A 17,485-nucleotide genomic window follows, 5' to 3' on the forward strand; every position below is an offset into this window, starting at 1 on the left:
CGTTTAAAAAGTTTGAGGACCTCTGGACTACAGGCCCAATGCATGAAATTCATGCACGGTGTATGTGTGTGGGGGGGGGAGGATCCCCTCAGCCCAGCCTACACCCTCTCCAATCTGGGACCCCTCAGGGGATGTCCGACTGCCGGTTTAGGCCCGTAAACCAGCAGTTGGACATCCCTCTCACAATCCGGGACTGCTGGCTCTTAACTGCTCACCTGCCTGCCTGATTGCCCCCAACTGCCCCACCCTGCTGGCCTGGTCACCCCCAATTGCTCCCACCCGCCAGCCTGGTCTCCCCTAACAGCCCCCCAGCCAGCTTGGTCACCCCTTACTGCCCCTCCTGCCAGCCTGGTTGCCCCCGACTGCCCCCTGCTGGCCTGGTCGCCCCTCACTGCCCCCCCTGCTGGCCTGGTTGCCCCCAAATGCCCCCCCCCCTTCCAGCCTTTTCACTCCTCACTGCTCCCCTCACCAGCCTGGTCGCCCCTCACTGCCAGCCTGGTCTCCCCTCACTGCCTCCCTCTGCCAGCCTGGTCGCCCCTCACTGCCTCCCTCTGCCAGCCTGGTTGCCCCTCACTGCCCCCCTCTGCCGGCCGGTCACCACTCACTAACCCCCCTGCCAGCCTGGTTGCCCCATGCAGCCTGCTGCTCAGTCGTTTGGTCGTCCCTCACTAACCCCCCTGCCAGACTTATCGCCCCGTTCAGCCTATTCAGTCGTCCGTGCAGTTGTTTCGGATGTGACGGCCCCTGGCTCTTTATATATACAGATAAGCAATTCTAGTGTGGACATCGCTAAAAATTATAAAAGATTAATTTTTTCTTCAACCAAGTTAAAGCATGTGACCATAATAATGTATGTTTTTAAAATCTACTTTTATTGATTTCAGAGAGAAAGAGAGGGAGAGAGGGGTAGAAACATCAACGATGAGAGAGAAACATAGATCGTCTTTCTCCTGCATGCCCCACACTGAGGATCGAACCCGCAATCTGGGCATGTGCCCTTGACCGAATCAAACCTGGGACCCTTCAGTCCACAGGCCGATGCTCTATCCACTGAGCCAAACCAGCTAGGGCTATAATAATATATTTAAAAGTTATTTCAAGGGGTGAGGAATTAGAAGAGAGAACAGGAAGGTGCAATGGAAAGAATCCTATAGTCTAATGGTTCTCATAGTATGGGCTCTGGACCAGCAGCATCAGCATCAACTGAAAACTGTTGAAAATGCAAATTTTCTGAACTAGAAACTCTGAGAGCAGTAGGTAAAAATTCCTATAATACACACTCAAGTTTGAGAGCCATTAATCTGGTCCAGTGCTTCCCACACAGTCACCTGCATCACTTGGAGGGGGATGGTATTAAATGCAGATTCTGGTTCAGTAGGTCTGGGATGGGCCCCAGAGTCTGAATTTCTACCAAGCCCCAGGATGCTGCTGGTTCAGGGCCCATATTTTGAGAAGAAAAGCTGAAGTCCACTGTGGAAGAAGATAAGCAGTCTTCATGTGGTTGAGTTTCCTATGAAACCTGTTCTCACTATCAGACGGAAAAAAGTCCTTAGACAGGTTTCCTGGCTAAGAGATACCATGCAGCCTCCCACATAAATTCTGTACTTAACATTTAGCAAATATATTTGCAAACATATTTCTTATTAAAATAATAATTATTAATTTTTGAAATCCTATTTAAGGATGTCCCATTTAAGAAAACTTTCATTTATAAGTGGACCTATGAACCTTCCAGAATGATAAAAACAAAAATCATATTCATACATCTGCTGGTTATACTATCTGATTAACTTTACTTCAAACACATTAACCAAACCATCTGCTCTCCATGAAAATCACCAAGCAGTCTGTTTCTCATATTTACAAATACTGACTCTCCATTTGTTTTATATGGGAATAATCTTTATAGGAGTCTTCCAAGTAAAGAACTGTGGTTTAGAAGAAAGGATCTAGACATGCTGTATAGCTTCATTTTGCAAGTCATCCCTTTTGGTGTTAAACATAAATCAATATGCTGAGATTTCTATATATTCCTTATTTCACTGACTCTAAAATGCCATCAATTTTCAGACACACTATTATTTTATGTACCACTAAGAAAAGTTGTCAATTAAACCATGCCAATTTTAAGATACCATTCCATCTTAGATATGCATCTTAAAACATCAATTAAATTGCTTAATTAAAAATCTCAGTGGTATGTCCATAATAACTCATTTTCATCCATATAAGCATGGATTTTTGCCCATTCAACAATGTATACCCCACGCCTAAACACTGTAACAGTTTCCATATCTATGCAAGTCATATTATTTGGTTCAGTTCTGTACAGATGAATATAAAAAGTAGTAATGTTTTTTAAGTAGTAAAGGAAAAAAAGGGAGTGACCTCTTTTTATCCTGGAGTGTGATATTGCTTGCTCAAAGTAATAAAAATTAATTACTCTCAATTTAGGTAATTTTCCAATCCAAAAGTATTCAATGAACCTATCCCAAGTCAATTTAAAATATATCTATTTTGGTAACACCTTTCAAAAGTCACAACCAATGAACAATAAACATCTTACAGCAAGAAGCAATTTATCCACTAAACAAAACGGGAAAATAAACTTGCTTTCTAATTTTAACAACCGTTGAAGAAATTTATAATGTTACACTGTAGCTACATAATAGTCAGAGTTGAACTTTCTTAATTTGCATTTTCCCCTAAACTTCATCACTGAGTTTCATGTGAAAAATCAATTTCTAACTAATCATACCAGGAGGACTAAGGACATATATGATTACAGGTCATTTTAATTTTCACCTCTGTACACAACCACATTTTCTAAATTCTCTAATATGGATATTAGTATGTAAGAATGATGGTTATTTAAAAAGTGGTTATACAGTAATAATTTGTATTTTATTTAATTCAGGCCTTTTTAGTTATTTACACATATTGCTGTCACTTCACAACTCTATTCTAGTCTCAAACTCTTCAATTATTCAAGAGTTTAGTTGTCAACATGTCTAATAAGAATTTCCATTACACAAAGCAAATTTTTCAGATAGAAGGACACAGGTGCTAATCTTGTCTCCCACCTGAAATTCTAGAATAATCAATGAAAGTGCCAGTAGCCAAGGGTCTGATTTTTTGGTATGTTAGACATGTCAGAAAGAACAGGTGAAAAATTTTCCCAACAAAAATTGTTTGTGTCAGTTAAATCCTGCCTTTTTCTGTAATCTATCCTATATAATAAAGAGCTAATATGCAAATGGCCATCACGCTCTTGCGCCCTCATGCCCTAGCACTAGGGGACCTGAGGCCACGCCCCCTGCCCAGTGCCAGGCTGGGGGACCTGAGGCTGAGCTCCCCGCCCGGTGGGGCATGACGGGGGACCTAAGGCTGCACCCACCGCCTGGCACCGGGCCAGAGGACCTGAGGCTATGCCCCCAGTCCTACGGGGCTTGATGGCAGTGGGGCTAGCTGGGTCTGGGTCTCGCACAATTTCGAGGCATGCGTGGGCAGGCTGGGACTTGACTCTGGGTCCCATGGCACACCCCCAGACTCCGACAGGAGGGAGATTTTCATATACATTTTACTAATTTTCTTTCATCTCTGACACTTCCATTATAGAGAAAGGGCAAATAGCAATATTAAAATATTTCCTCTAATTAATTCCTTTTTAATGTGCATGAATTTTGTGCACTGGGCCTCTAGTGTATACATATATAAAAAGCCAGTGACCAGAATGCTGTAACGACCAGACTGGCCGGTCGCTATGACACCCACTGCAGCTAGCAAACCGCCCATTGGGGGGGGACCGCTGGAAAACGCCCTGCAGCCCTTCCCCCTGGCGAGCCCCGTCCCCCCACCCTGATCGGCCTGCAGCCCCTCCCCCAAGCTGGCCCACCCCTGATCTCCCCCCCACCCCAATAGGGGGTGGGGTCGGCTGGCCAACCTCCTGCAGCTCCTCCCCCCAGCCGCCCACCCTCAATGGGCCCCCACCACTTGATCCACCCACAGCCCCTCCCCCCAGCTGGTCCCGCCCCTGATTGCCCCCCTACCCCAATAGGGGGCGGGTCTAGCTGGCAAACCTCCTGTAGCCCCTCCTCCCACCTGGCCCCACCCCAGATCATTCCCCCTTCCCTCCCCCCCATCAGGCACAGGGCCATCGGCCAACCACTTGCGGCCTCTCCCCCCCCCCCCCAGTCCCACCCCCGATGGGCCCCCACCACCTCCATCAGCCCACGGCCCATCCCCCCAGCCAGCTCCACCCCCAATCAGACCCCGCCACACCAATTGGGGGTGTGGCTGGCTGGCCAACCTCCCATAGCCCCTCCCCTGGCCGCTGACCCCCGATCACCCCCTCCCTCCACCCATTCAGAGGCAGGGCCAGCTGGCCCACTGCACACAGCCCCTCCCCATGACTGCCCTGCCCCCAATTGGCTCCCCACCCCAATTGGCTCCCCACCCCAATTGGGGGCAGGATCTGCCAGTCAATTGCCTTCAGCCCCACCCCTCAGCTGGCCCAGCCCTGATTGGGACCTGATCAGGGCAGGCCAGCCGGCCAACCTCCCACCATCTCCTCCTTCCAACAGGTCTGGCCCCAATCCGCCCTGACTGGCCAGGCCCGCCAGACCCCACCCATGCATGAATTGGTGCACTGGGCCTCTAGTAAATTATAATTAAGGCTGTTCATTACAGTAGGTCACACAGGGGCTAGTACTATCTCCTAAGAGACATGATCAGTTATCAAAATGACTGGAGACACCACTGTGTTTGGGGGCCAAGATGCATGGAACATACCCATGTAGTGAAGATTTGTCCTGAGAATCTTTTAAATATCCAGCTAGATTAATCACGATAAAATGGCATTACTTTAGGACAGCAGTTCTCAACCTTACTAATGCCATGACCCTTTAATACAGTTCCTCATGTTGTGGTGACCCCCAACCATAAAATTATTTTCGTTGCTACTTCATAACTAAGTTTGCTACCATTGTGAATTGTCATGTAAATATCTGATATGCAGGATGTATTTTCATTGTTACAAATGGAACATAATTAAATTATAGTGATTAATCACAAAAACAATATGTAATTATATATGTGTTTTCCGATGGTCTTAGGCGATCTCTGTGAAAGGGTCGTTCGACCCCCAAAGGGGTTTCGACCCACAGGTCGAGAACCCTGCTTTAGGACATAACACTGAAAAGTTTTTATATTATGGAAAACCCAAGGTAATTTAGGGGAATATAGCTAATGTGAAGAAAGTTGAGATAAAATAACTAATGTCTAAAAATCAGTGACCATTTTTCTCACATCACATACTGTTATTGAAATGTCATAAGATTGAACATATCTAAACTCGTGAGATACTGGCACTGAAGCCTTAAATTTCAATCTTGTTATTTTATTCATTATTATCAATAAGCAGAAAGAATCCAGAATGTGTCTCTAAGCCTGTGACACAAAAGGTGCCGTACAATGTAACTTGAAAATATGGCAGTCACAGAGGGGTTATATTAATATTATTTGTGTGTTGATTGTGATAGTCTATAATTTATGGTGTCATTTTATCTCTAATTTAATTTAAGTTGTTTACTATCATAACAAAGGGTTTTTGCAATGCTTAGATGTCCCCCCACTGGAGCCCCCCTCCCCACACACACAATGCCCATCTCTATCTCTGGCCCTTGTTTTTCTTGTTAGAAATAGCTCCTAATATTTTTATCGCGCTTCGATCCAAATGCACTCATTGGAAGCAGGTGCAAACACCCAGGCACGTGCTCTCTCCTAACAGAGTATGTGCTACAAGGAATGATATGGCAATGCATGCCCCACACTGCTCGCCTTTTAGATCTCCCTTGCATTTAAACCGGAGCATCACACCGATCGTGTACATTTCGCGGTAAGGTCCATTTCAGGGCAGGAAAGTGGGCTTTATAAATGTTTGCGGCAAAGGGAAGGAGCCTTGGTGCGGAGCATCACTGCTCCGAAGAGCAGAATCACATGCTTAACCAAAATCAAACTTAAGAACTTTCCGCTGCCTAACGAATACAAGTCCGCGGATCCAATATTCCAGTTCCACTGGACCTGACGCCCGCCGCTGCCCGAAGCCCACGTCTGCTCCCGCACAGGAACCAGCAAGAGCTCTTGACCATTTCGGGATCAAGGACCACCTCCCAAGAAACTCCTATACAAAGCTGCATCAACCTGGGAGGGCGGGGACGGTGGGGGCTCCCAGACACACCCGCTGCAGCCCGATGGGGACCCGAGGAAGAGAACTCCAGCCTGAGCTCCCCGAGCGTGGGGGCGGGGAGAGGGTGGGCGGCAAGGGCGGGCGTCAGTCAGGGTGCCCGGTCAGAGCCCCCAGCCCAGCCCTTCCCCGCAGCGTGAGTGACTTCGGGCAGGGAGCTTCGCCTCTCGGTGCAGCACCGGAGGGAACCCGCTCAAGTTCAGTGCCCAGCGCACAGGAAAGGCTCAAACGGTACTGGCACCGCCAGCAGCACCGCGTCCTCGGCGCCACACCGCTGCCGGAGTGGGAGGGGTGGGGGGGACCGAGGCGGGCGCCGGGGTCGCACCCGAGCAGGCTCCGGCTGCAGGGGGACCGGCCCGGGCGGCCCCGGCCAGGCCGCCCCGCCCCGTCCGCGCGGGTCCCGGGACGGGGCGGACCGGGCGGCTCCGCTGCAGCCGCGGGCGAGCTGGGACTGCCGCCCAGGACGCGGGCCGCCCGCCCGGCCCGTTCCCCCGTCGGACCCTCGGTTCTCCGCTGCTCTCACCCCGTCTTCGGCCCCCAACGGTCGCCACTACCGCCCGCAGCTCACCTCCCCGGCCGCTGCTGCCGCTGCTGCCGCCGCCGCCGCTACCGCCGCCGCGCGCGATCTCGCGAGACTTCGCTCCCCTCGGGCTCCCCGGCGCTTCCCCGCCCTCCCGCAGCCGGCGCGCACGGACCGGAGCCTGGAATAGACGCGGCGCGCTCCCTGTAAGCTGCCCCCGGCTTCGGGGTCTGGCCTAGCGGTGCTTGGCGCCTTGCGTCCCAGTCGTTACATCCATTCCGCCCACCGCCGTGCAGGTGAAGGGTTAAAAGCCAGGTGCGAGACAGGCGGCCGCCACCCTCTCACCTGGCCGGCCGGTGCGCGTGCGCATGCGCGCGCCTGGAGCCCAGGCCTCAGTGACAGTAATCCCAGCAGCTGGTCTCCAGGGCATATGTGTGCCCAGTGCTTTTACAACTCCCATCGGGTCCTCGCCGCAGCCCCCAAGAAATGGGTATTACCATACTCCCCATTCCAGAGAGGAAGAAATGGAGGCCTGGCAAGGTTAAGTCACTAGCTCCTGGACACAAGGTAGGAATTGGCATCTGGGGTTGTCAGACGCCCAAGCCAAAGCCCCATTTCCCCCTCCATGACAAGCCCCCACAGGCCCTGGCCCTGCCCCCCTTCCGCTGAGAACACGAGTCTCAGCACCAGTCTTTACTTCCCTCCCAAGGTTCGCCCAGGTGATAGCCCTAGGCGATTAGTTGCTACAGTCCCTCTGGTTTTTTGGAGCTGCTGTCAGGAAAACACTTCTCCCAAATTACACAACCTTCCTAAAGGCCTCCCTGTTCCAGGCCCTGTACCGCGCCCTGAAAACGATCTGAATATATTTCGTTCTATCGCCTCTCCAGACCAGTGGCATTTTGACGATGGTAGAGAGCACAGTAGTTCTATGGGACACAGGACATAGAACCAGACTGTATGTGATATTAGGGGGCATAGAGAACCATATGACTACTTCTTAAGGGTAAACTCGTAACATTATGAACAGTAGTTTCCCCATATCCAGGGTTTCGCTCTCTGCCGTTTCAGTCACCTGTGGTCAACCACAGTCCAAAAATATTAAATGGAAAATTCCAGAAATAGTTCATAAGTTTTAAAGTGCAGGCCATTCTGACTCGTGTGATGAAATCTCGAGCCTTCCGTTCTGTCCAGACCGGGACATGAGTCATCCCTCGGTCCAGCTATCCTTGCTTTACGTGCTCTCCTTTTGTTAGTCACTCAGTAGCTGCCTCTCTTATCTCATCAAATGCCTTTGGATCATAGTGCTGTGTTCAAGTAACCCTTTTTCCATTGTATGTATGTATGTATAGGAAAAAACATAGTATAGGGAAGAGTTCAGGACTATCCCAGGTGTAAGGCATCCACTGGGGGTCTTGGAACATATTCCCCACAAATACTATTATTGTCATTGTTTCTAAAGAAGAGGAACTAGCATTTATTGAGGGCATTTCAAGGTCACTACCGATAGTCTTCCAAGTTAAGTCATAGGAAAATGGAGACTCAGGGAGATGAAGAAACGGACCTATGTTTCTGTAACGAGACAGGATTTGCACTTGGGTCTGAATTCAGAGCTAACTACTTACTGCCTTGCACTAAAGTCCCAGGAGCCAGCATGAGCTAGTTGGGCTGGGCCAACAAGCTGTTGTAAAATCAAGAGCCTTGGAGGTTCTAGCAGGGGTGGGCAAACTTTTTGACTCGAGGGCCACAATGGGTTCTTAAACTGGACCGGAGGGCCGGAACAAAAGCATGGATGGAGTGTTTGTGTGAACTAATATAAATTCAAAGTAAACATCATTACATAAAAGGGTACGGTCTTCTTTTTTTTTCTAGTTTTATTCATTTCAAACGGGCGGGATCTGGCCCGCGGGCCGTAGTTTGCCCACGGCTAGCTATCCCTTCACCATCAGGGCCTTACTCAGCCCACCTGACAGTCACATCGATGTCAACAAAAGTTGGCTTGCCCACCCTGCAAGCCTGTCCACTCCCTCCGGAAACAATGCCACTCTCAAAGGTCATAGGTGTCCCTCCATGGGCCAGCATCACTCAAGCCACCCAATCGAGGAATTGAGAGAGGAAGGGAAATCACATCCGATAAGCAGCAGCAAGGTGTCAAATACTACTCCAGGTGCTATACAGTCACTAACTCATTTAGTCCTCCCAACAGCCCCATGTGGATGGTATAATTGCTCCCATTTTAAAGTTAAGAAAATCAAGGAACTAAGAGGGGAGAGAACTTGCCAAGGGTACACAGTTGGTAAGTGGGAGGGCTGGGGTTACACTTCAAGTCAGGCTATACCCCAAAACACGTACTTTGACCTCAGTGACCAATAAGGTTCCTCTCTGCTCCCCAAAACTTATGTCTTCATGAAGCTAAAAATCCCCTGAGTTCAGGACTACAGTCTGAGATACTGTATATTTTCCTCCAGGTAGAACAGGCCTCAATATTCTCATCTAAAATAAGGATATAAGCCCAGCCGGTGTGGCTCAGTGGTTGAGTGTCCACACATGAATCAAGAGGTCGCTGGATCAATTTTCAGTCGGGGCACATGCCCAGATCGCAGGCTTAATCCCCAGCAGGGGATGTGCAGGAGGCAGCTGATAGATGTTTCTCTCTCATCAATGTTTCTATCCCTCTTCTTTCTTCTCTCTCTCTCTAAAAAATCAATTAAAAATAAATAAGGAAGGGGTTTCTAAATTCAAAATAATTTATCCTATTTCTGACTACTCCACTTTTCATATGATATAGAGAGTTCTGTTTTTTTTAAAAAGGATATACATGGGTTGTTGGGAGGATTAACCAAGTAAATATTTGTGAAGCATGTACGAAAGTGCCTTGCACAGGTTAAGCTCTCAGTAAATTATAGCTGTTATTACCCTGGGGATTTCTGTGATATTTCGTTCGTTCCTCATCTCTCAACATAAACTCCAAGTCAGTTTGGAGGGATGTGGCCTTATCTGCTCAGGCATAGGGATAAAATTAGTTTCTAGCACTCTGGAAACAATAAATGCTCTATAATGGACAAAATTACTCCTGTTCTTCCTCCTTATCATGAAAAGAGAATAGTCTCTTCTCCAGCTCTTCCCAGGTTCCTGGAAGACTAGCAGCTGGTTTTTAAAAAGGCTCCCCTTGTATAGAAAAACTCACCCAAATATTTTTAAGTTGTTGGCAAAAAAAAAAAAAAAAAAAAAAGCTGAAACTTTTCAGAGAATTTTGGTGAGGCTGGGAGTTAATATAACTATAGTGATATGATTGGGGGGAAGGTTTTTACAGGAACTGAAGCTGCCATCACCTTCAGCCATGGAACCCCAAAGTGAGGTTTCTACCCTGACACAAGGCACACTACACGTTCCCATCAATGGCAGTGTGTTGCTGTGGAAGTGATTCTCACCATGCAGGGGGTGGATGTAACAGGATCCATTGAAGACTTAGTTTGACAAAAACACACACACACAAAACTGAGGTGATTCTAATATGCACACCTGTAAAGGCTTAATGTACAGTTCCCAAAAAGCGCTATTTAAATATCTCTTGATCCAAGAGGAATTTTATACATGCCTAAAATGGATTCATTTAATGCTCAGTCATTCATTAAAAACATATTAAGCACTTAAGTGCCAGTTATTGCTTGAGTAGCTATGAGTAAGACAGATCATGGTCCATGCTCTCATCACATTTATGGCCTAGAAGGAGAGAGAGGTGTTAATTAAATAATTGAACCTATAAACGTTGAAATGTTATGTGATAAATAGGATGAAAAGGAACAGCAAATGACTCCCTGCCCTCCTCATCCCCCAAAAAATAGTCTGGGTGGAAAAGTAGGAAAAAACTTGTTTGAACTAAGTTCTGAAGGATGCATTAGAGTGCATTAGGAGGAGAGGGGAGAACATTCTAGAGTTAGGGATGGCATGGATCAGCAAGGAGAAGTGTTGGCGGCTGGGAAGAATAGAGGGTGGTGGGGCCTCTAGAGGCATCTCAGAGATATATGTCACCTGAGCATATGGGGAGAGAGGAGAGAGCCCAACTGGAGGCAGAAGAGGGATGTGTTGAATGCCACTGGTCCCCGCATACCCATTCTGCCCTGTTGGCCAATCCAAGCTCATTATGGAATCCTGACACCTCTGCCCCACTGGTGCTTGGTCAAGGATGACCCAGCTGTCATATCTCTAGCCAATGTTTGATTTGAGGAAATCAGACATTATAAGGTCCCAGCACCCTGGATCAGAAATTCGGCTACCAATCTCCTGCCTACCTCGCAACTAGGACTGGGAGATGATGTAGGCTCTGCCAGCCACAGGTGCCACGTGAGGCTGCGCCTGGGTTCTGTTGATGTGACCGATGGCGACAGCAGCCAGCTCTGGGGATGGTGGTGCAGAGTGGAGCTCCCGGTGCTGATGGCAGTGGTGGCTGTAGTGAGAGCAGACTTGGGAGGGTGGCAGCTAGCTCATGGGCCTGCAGTGTGGTTTGGGGCATTTTTCCTAGAAGCTTAGCCTCAAGTTCCTTCCTCCAGCCCACCAATGATTCTGTGGGATATCCAGCTTCCTTTATTACATTCTCCCTTCTGCCCAAACCAGCTAGCATTTCCACCGAGAACGCTGATCCTTCACAGGCAAAGCCCATTGGAGCCAAGGAGACTTGGCGAGAGTCTTGCTAAGATTAGTGGCCAAGGGAACTTTCTCTGCTGTAAGAGAGACCTGAGGAAGCCAGCTCACTCTCCCTGCCTGACGCGGACCTCAGTTGCCACCAGTGGCTCTTCCCACAACTGTGGGATAAGATAGGGCCTGGGTGGCACAGAGCAGAGCAGAGAAACCAAAAGGACCCTGAGTTTTTAACATCAGCAGCTGCTGGACTGACCTTAGACGTACAAGGCCCTGATGTCCCCTTCCCTGAGCTGATGCATGTGGTTAAACCAACTTGAGTTGGCCTCTCTGTTTCTTGCAGCCCAAACATTCACACTGGTGCAGCGAGGAAGGGGGAAACTTATGGGGAACAGGCATGTATCTTCCCTGGCTGTGTCAGGAGGCACCCAAAATCCTGGGCCACCTTCCACATCTACCCTTCACCCTGCCCCTGCCCCCGCCCCCGCCACACACACACATATTCCACATACTCCCACCAATATCAATACCATTCAGGTAATCCCTGCCTGGCTTTAAACACTTCCTTCATGAAAACACATTCTTTCTTAGCCCCTCCCCTCTTTTGACCATTTCTTTGATGAGCACTGTGTGTTTCCGTTACTTGCTCAGTTCACACATCTGGTACATGGCAGAGCTGAAGGTCTGGAGGCAATCCAGATCCCAAACTTTTAGCCACTAATTTTAATGCTATATACCATCCAGCCTCCTTACATTAAAAAAAATATATATATATATATGGCCTTTAGCTCAAATCCACCTCCATATTTGTTTTCTGGCTTTGAGCAAGCTTCTTGGGTCTCACTTGGAAGTGAAAGTGAAGTGAATGATGCAAGCTCCATAAAGTCTGCCAGTCATCTGTGCTGTTTGCCCATGACCTCTGGCTTCCCACCTTCTGGACACATTCAGTATTGTACTTGTGGTCCACTTGGGTGGGGTCATGTGGCTAGTCCTAGCCAAAGAGTGTGTGAATGGAGAGAGTGTGTGTCACTTCTGGGCCACTACTCGGTTGAGCAGAATCCCCAGTCAGTCCATTGTGAACTTATAATATGAGCACAAAACCCAAACCTTTATTGTTTTAAGCCACTAAGAGTTGGGGGTGGATGGTTCTCATAGCACCCATTAGCCTATCCCTGTTAGTATATAAAGTATGTTGATTTGCTCATTTATTCACTCAAGAAACACTTTTCTGCTATGGTTCAAAATCCCAGCTTGACAAGAGAGGAAGCTCAGGCTGCAGTCCTGAAGATTCTGGTTCAATATGTCTGGATAGGGCCCAGACCTCTACAGTTTGGGGACTCCTGATTTACTGGCAAGCCTGAGGCCCTTGCTTACTATTGGGCCACCGTGTGATGGTAGAGTAGAACAGGGTTCCTCTCCTTGATGTCCACATAGGGTGGGAAGGGCAGGTGCAGACATGCAAACGTGGTTAGGTGATCTGGAACCTGTGAAATTAAGCGAGGAGCTTCATAAAGCTGTATGTGTGATAGATAGTGGACTTGCATCCTGGCAAACTCCTTCATCAACTCTGTGACCCAAGACCAGTTACTTAGGCTCTCTGAGCCTCCTTTCCTCATTCTAGCATTCATAGTATCATTTGTCTCTGTTTTCCAAATATGAAAATTGAAACCATGGTCACACAGCTAGTATGTGGATGTACTGGAATTCACCCCCAGGTCCTTCTGTATCTAGAGCAGGGGTCCTCAAACTTTTTAAACAGGGGGCCAGTTCACTGTCCCTCAGACCGTTGGAGGGCTGTACTATAGTTTAAAAAAAAACTATGAACAAATTCCTATGCACACTGCACATATCTTATTTTGAAGTAAAAAGACAAAACGGGAACAAATACAATATTTGTATTTGCATGTGGCCCGCGGGCAGTAATTTGAGGACCCCTGATCTAGAGTCCACATTCTTTAAAAAAAAAAAAAATATATATATATATATATATACACACACACACACACACACACACACACACACTCTAATAAAACAGAAAGATGCAAATTGACCATACCTTCATGACACCCACCAGCCAATCAGGAGTATGCAAATTAACCCAACAAAGATGGTGGGTTAATTTGCATACGCAGGTGCCAAGCGTCCAGGGGCGGGGCCAGATGGTTGGTCATCACCATGGCGATGATGCAGGCATTCCACACCGCCCCAGCCGCTCCAGGCCTCTGGGCAGCATGGGAAGGCAGAAAAGCGGCTCCGGGCCAGAGTGAAGGTGGTGCCAGCAGCGAAGGTGGTAGCTCTAGTATGTGTGTGTGTGTGTGTGTGTGTGTGTGTGTGTGTGTGTGTAATTGATTTCAGAGAGGAAGAGAGAGGGAGAGAGAGACAGAAACATCAATGATGAGGCAGAATCATTGATCGACTGTCTCCTACACACACCACCCACTGGGGACCAAGCCCGCGAATCAAACCATGACCTCCTGGTTCATGGGTTTATGCTCAACTGCTGAGCCACGCCAGCCAGTGAGCCCACATTTTTAAACACTGGGCTTAGCTGGTTCACACAAGGCCCCTGCTTATCTCACCAGTGATAGCTCTTGTCTCCCCCTTCACCTACAACCTTATCTTCCAGCCACACTCAAGTGCTTGTCATTCTAGTCCCATACCTCTAGGCCCATGGAGTTATTTCATACCTCCATGCTTTGGCTCAAGCTTGTCACATTGCGTAGTATACCTTCCCTCCATTCTTGCCACTCTAGCTCCAAACACCGGCTGAATCTTTGGACTCACTTTGATGACCCCATCCTTGGTTCTGTGACCATTCCCCACAGTACGGTCCTGCAAATGGCCTTACATGTGCCTCCATCATTAGACTGCAGCCCTGTGGAGGGCAGGGCCTTGAGTTCCTGTCTCTGGACCATCTGACTAGCATTGTGGGCACTTGGGCTAAAGCATAAATCATAGCTACCTGAATACCAACCAGCTCAGCAAAACCAAAACCCTACAGCTCACAAGACAGACCCTCCCAAGAAGACCACATAGTGAAGTATTTCAGAGAGCAGGTGGAGAATTTTAATCCAGCCTTCACCACTTTGTAGCTCTGTGACCCCAAGCACCATACTTAAACCCTGCCAATCCTCAGTTTCTTAGATGTAAAACGGGACAAATGAAAGTACTTCCTCACACAATTATTGTGAGAATTGAGTGAGACACAATGTATACAGTAAACTCATACATACTGCCCTGCTTATAAGGAAGAACTGAACCAAAGTCCAGCCACCTTCATAACTGTTATGATTGCCATCATTGCCTACTTTTATTATTATTATTGCTACCACTACACTCAGCATGTCCCCATTGCTATCGTTATTAGTCACCACATTCTTCATCCCTTTCCAACAAGCCCTAGGTGACTTTGCTAAGGATTCCTTCCAAGAAAGGATAGTATTCTTGGAATTCTTGAAATGAGTTCTTCATTGTCTCCCTGATGGTTCAGTGCCCACAACGATTTAATACCCCCAGTGCCCCCCAGAAGCTGCCCAGTTGGCTCCTCAGGAAGTTGTGTCTGCCAAGACCTTCTCATCTAGGCTTCCTGGATGCAGCTAAGAAAATATGAGCTCTCCTGAGGCTCCCCCTCTCCCTGACTTGACATCATCTCGCTCTGGGGCATTCTGAGTTCATTCCTGGTCAGTCCAGGCCACTGCGAGAGTGGCCCCCACCCCTGGCTCTGGGAGTGGCAGGATCCCAGTCAAACAGGTCTGTGGGCTTCTGGACTCATTGATAACACTACAAGGAATAATACCTGGAACCGGCTTATTTCTTTCTTCCCAGAAGGAGCTAAAGGAGTCAGGCTTTTGAGTTTCAAATAATAAATGTTTCATGTGCCATCAGAGTTAGCAACTCTTACCCTTCCTAACTTATTTTTCACACATCCGGAGTGTGGTGGGCAAAAGTTTGGTTTTCAGTAAAGCATTCCTTGAGGTTTCATGCAGAAAAACTCCAAGCTGTTATGAAAGGACGGAAGAACAGAAAATTCCCCCAGGAACAGGGAACCAAACCTCAGACAACAAAATAAAGGAAAATGTAACCTTGGCTTTTCTGATTAAAAAAAAAAGACTGAAGACCAGCCATGAAAGGTTTCTGCTAAGACCTGCTGTTTGGTGAAAATTCACAGCGTCTATGAAAGGGAAATAAAGATGGCTGTTGGGAGGGGAGGGAAGAGAAATCAATGAGGAGAAAAGAGGGCAGAACCAGCAAGAGACAAGGTGTTCCTAGGAGCAAAGACAGTAGTCCGAGTAAGAGGACCACTGGGTGAGTTTTATGCAGGGGGCTGGAGAAGAAAAGAGGCAAACTTTTTTTTCTTTTTCAGAACCATGTTGATACTCAACTGCTCAAATAAATTTGCATTCCCATCTCAACTGACTCATTTGGCTGGAACAATGAGCTCACATTCCAGAGTCTGGGCTGACCCTCATGCACCCTACTGCCGATAAAATATAAAGTGTGTAATTAGTGCTTTTTTGCACTAAGATAGACCATGCAATCTGCTGGGTTCTCTTTCGTCTAGCTTCTGACTGCAACGTCTAGTAATGCTGTGTTCTCATGTCGGCCATTTCCAGGGAGGAAGGGAGAGACAGAAACACTTTTTACAATTTATCAAGATTTAAAGATCAGCCCTTCAATTAAAAAAAAACAACCAAAGTTATAAAAAAGGGAAGTTATAAATAAAGAGGGAGGCAAGCAGAATGGTGATGGATTGAAATCAGTAGTATTTAGTATGAAAAATAAAAATTTTCTTAAATAGATAGATAGATACAGATATAAATATACTAGATGTGTGTGTGTGCATGGATTGGCATACAGAATTTATTTCCAAGCTCTGAACATTGAGAGGGCCTGGAAGCAAGGATTGCCCAGTAGCAATGAGCACACTAACCACCCGGATCTTGGTTTCTAAACACCATTCTCCAATGAAAGGAACCAGGGCTCCTTATAGAAGTGCTTGATTACAGACCTGAGGCAGGAAAAATATAAGATGGACCTTGAACCAGAAAATAGGGAATTGTGGTGCCAGAAAATAGGGAATTTCTAAAAAAAAAAAAAAAAAAAAAAGTTGGTGCTTGTTGAAAACATTTAGGAGTTCACCTTAAAGAGCAACAAAATAGTGACAGTTGGATTAAAAGCCACAGAATAAAATAAATACCCATGATTCCATGCTAGTTATAGATACCACACTAATCAAGTGATTGAGGTTAATGTCAGTAGTTATAAGCCAGGTTGCTATGAACCCCTGAGACGAGTCAATGAGGAGGGCACTTCACCTCTGTGCTGCTGTTCCCTAGAGCCCTGTCACATCAGAAGAAAACATGAGACAAACCCAAACTGAGGGACATTCTACAAAATACCCGACCAGCATTTTTTTCAGTGCCACTGTCATGAAAGACAGGGGGAAACTGAGGAGTTGTCACAGATTGGAGGAGAACAAGGAGATATGATAACGAAGTGGGACCTTGCATAGAAAAGAATATTAGGGGAAACACTGGTGCAACCTGAAGGAAGTCCGAGGGTTAGTTAATGGTGTATCCATGTTCATTTCTTAGTCTTGCTAACATTATAGAAGATGCTAACATTGGGAGGTGCTGGGTGAAGAGTATATGGAAATACTTTGCTGAAAGTCTGAAATCATCCTATATAATAAAAGGGTAATAGGCAAATTGACCCTAAAGGCAGAACGACCGCTGGGCCAGTCACTATGAGGCACACTGACCACCTCTTGGACCCTCTCCCCGGCCAGCAGGCTCCGATCACCTGATGGCCATCTGCAGTGGGGCAGGGCCAGCAAGCGGGCGGGAACAGCCGACCTCTCGGTCCCTTCCCCTACCAATCGCCCTATAGTAAATGGGGAACCGGGAGTGGGTGGCAGTGGTGGGCAGGGCCGGCTGCAGGCAGCTGGGGAAGATGGCCTTAATCACAGAACAGGTCTAGGGACTGTACCACGCACGAATTTCATGTGCCAAGCCTCTAGTTTTAAAATAAAAAGTCTTAAAAAATGAGGTGCTGAATTTTTCTGGTTATGGCTGATAGGGTTTTTC

The 17,485-nt window shown here is 47.4% G+C and overlaps 1 protein-coding gene across 2 annotated transcripts in view; it reads right to left on the reverse strand.

Annotated features, from left to right (window-relative positions):
* The window catches only part of MRTFB (myocardin related transcription factor B), a 191,957-nt gene extending 185,077 nt beyond the window's left edge, over positions 1–6,880 (reverse strand). Inside the window, exon 1 of one of the 2 annotated variants that reach the window (XM_081089067.1) lies at positions 6,813–6,880. The gene's annotated coding sequence lies outside the window, so the exon portion shown is untranslated. The remainder of the gene's footprint in view (positions 1–6,812) is intronic. The other variant, XM_081089066.1, reaches the window with a different exon arrangement.
* Positions 6,881–17,485: the final 10,605 nt, after the last annotated feature.

This window comes from Myotis nattereri, assembly GCF_964212035.1.
Source record: "Myotis nattereri genome assembly, chromosome: 4".
NCBI classification, from domain to species: Eukaryota; Metazoa; Chordata; class Mammalia; order Chiroptera; family Vespertilionidae; genus Myotis; species Myotis nattereri.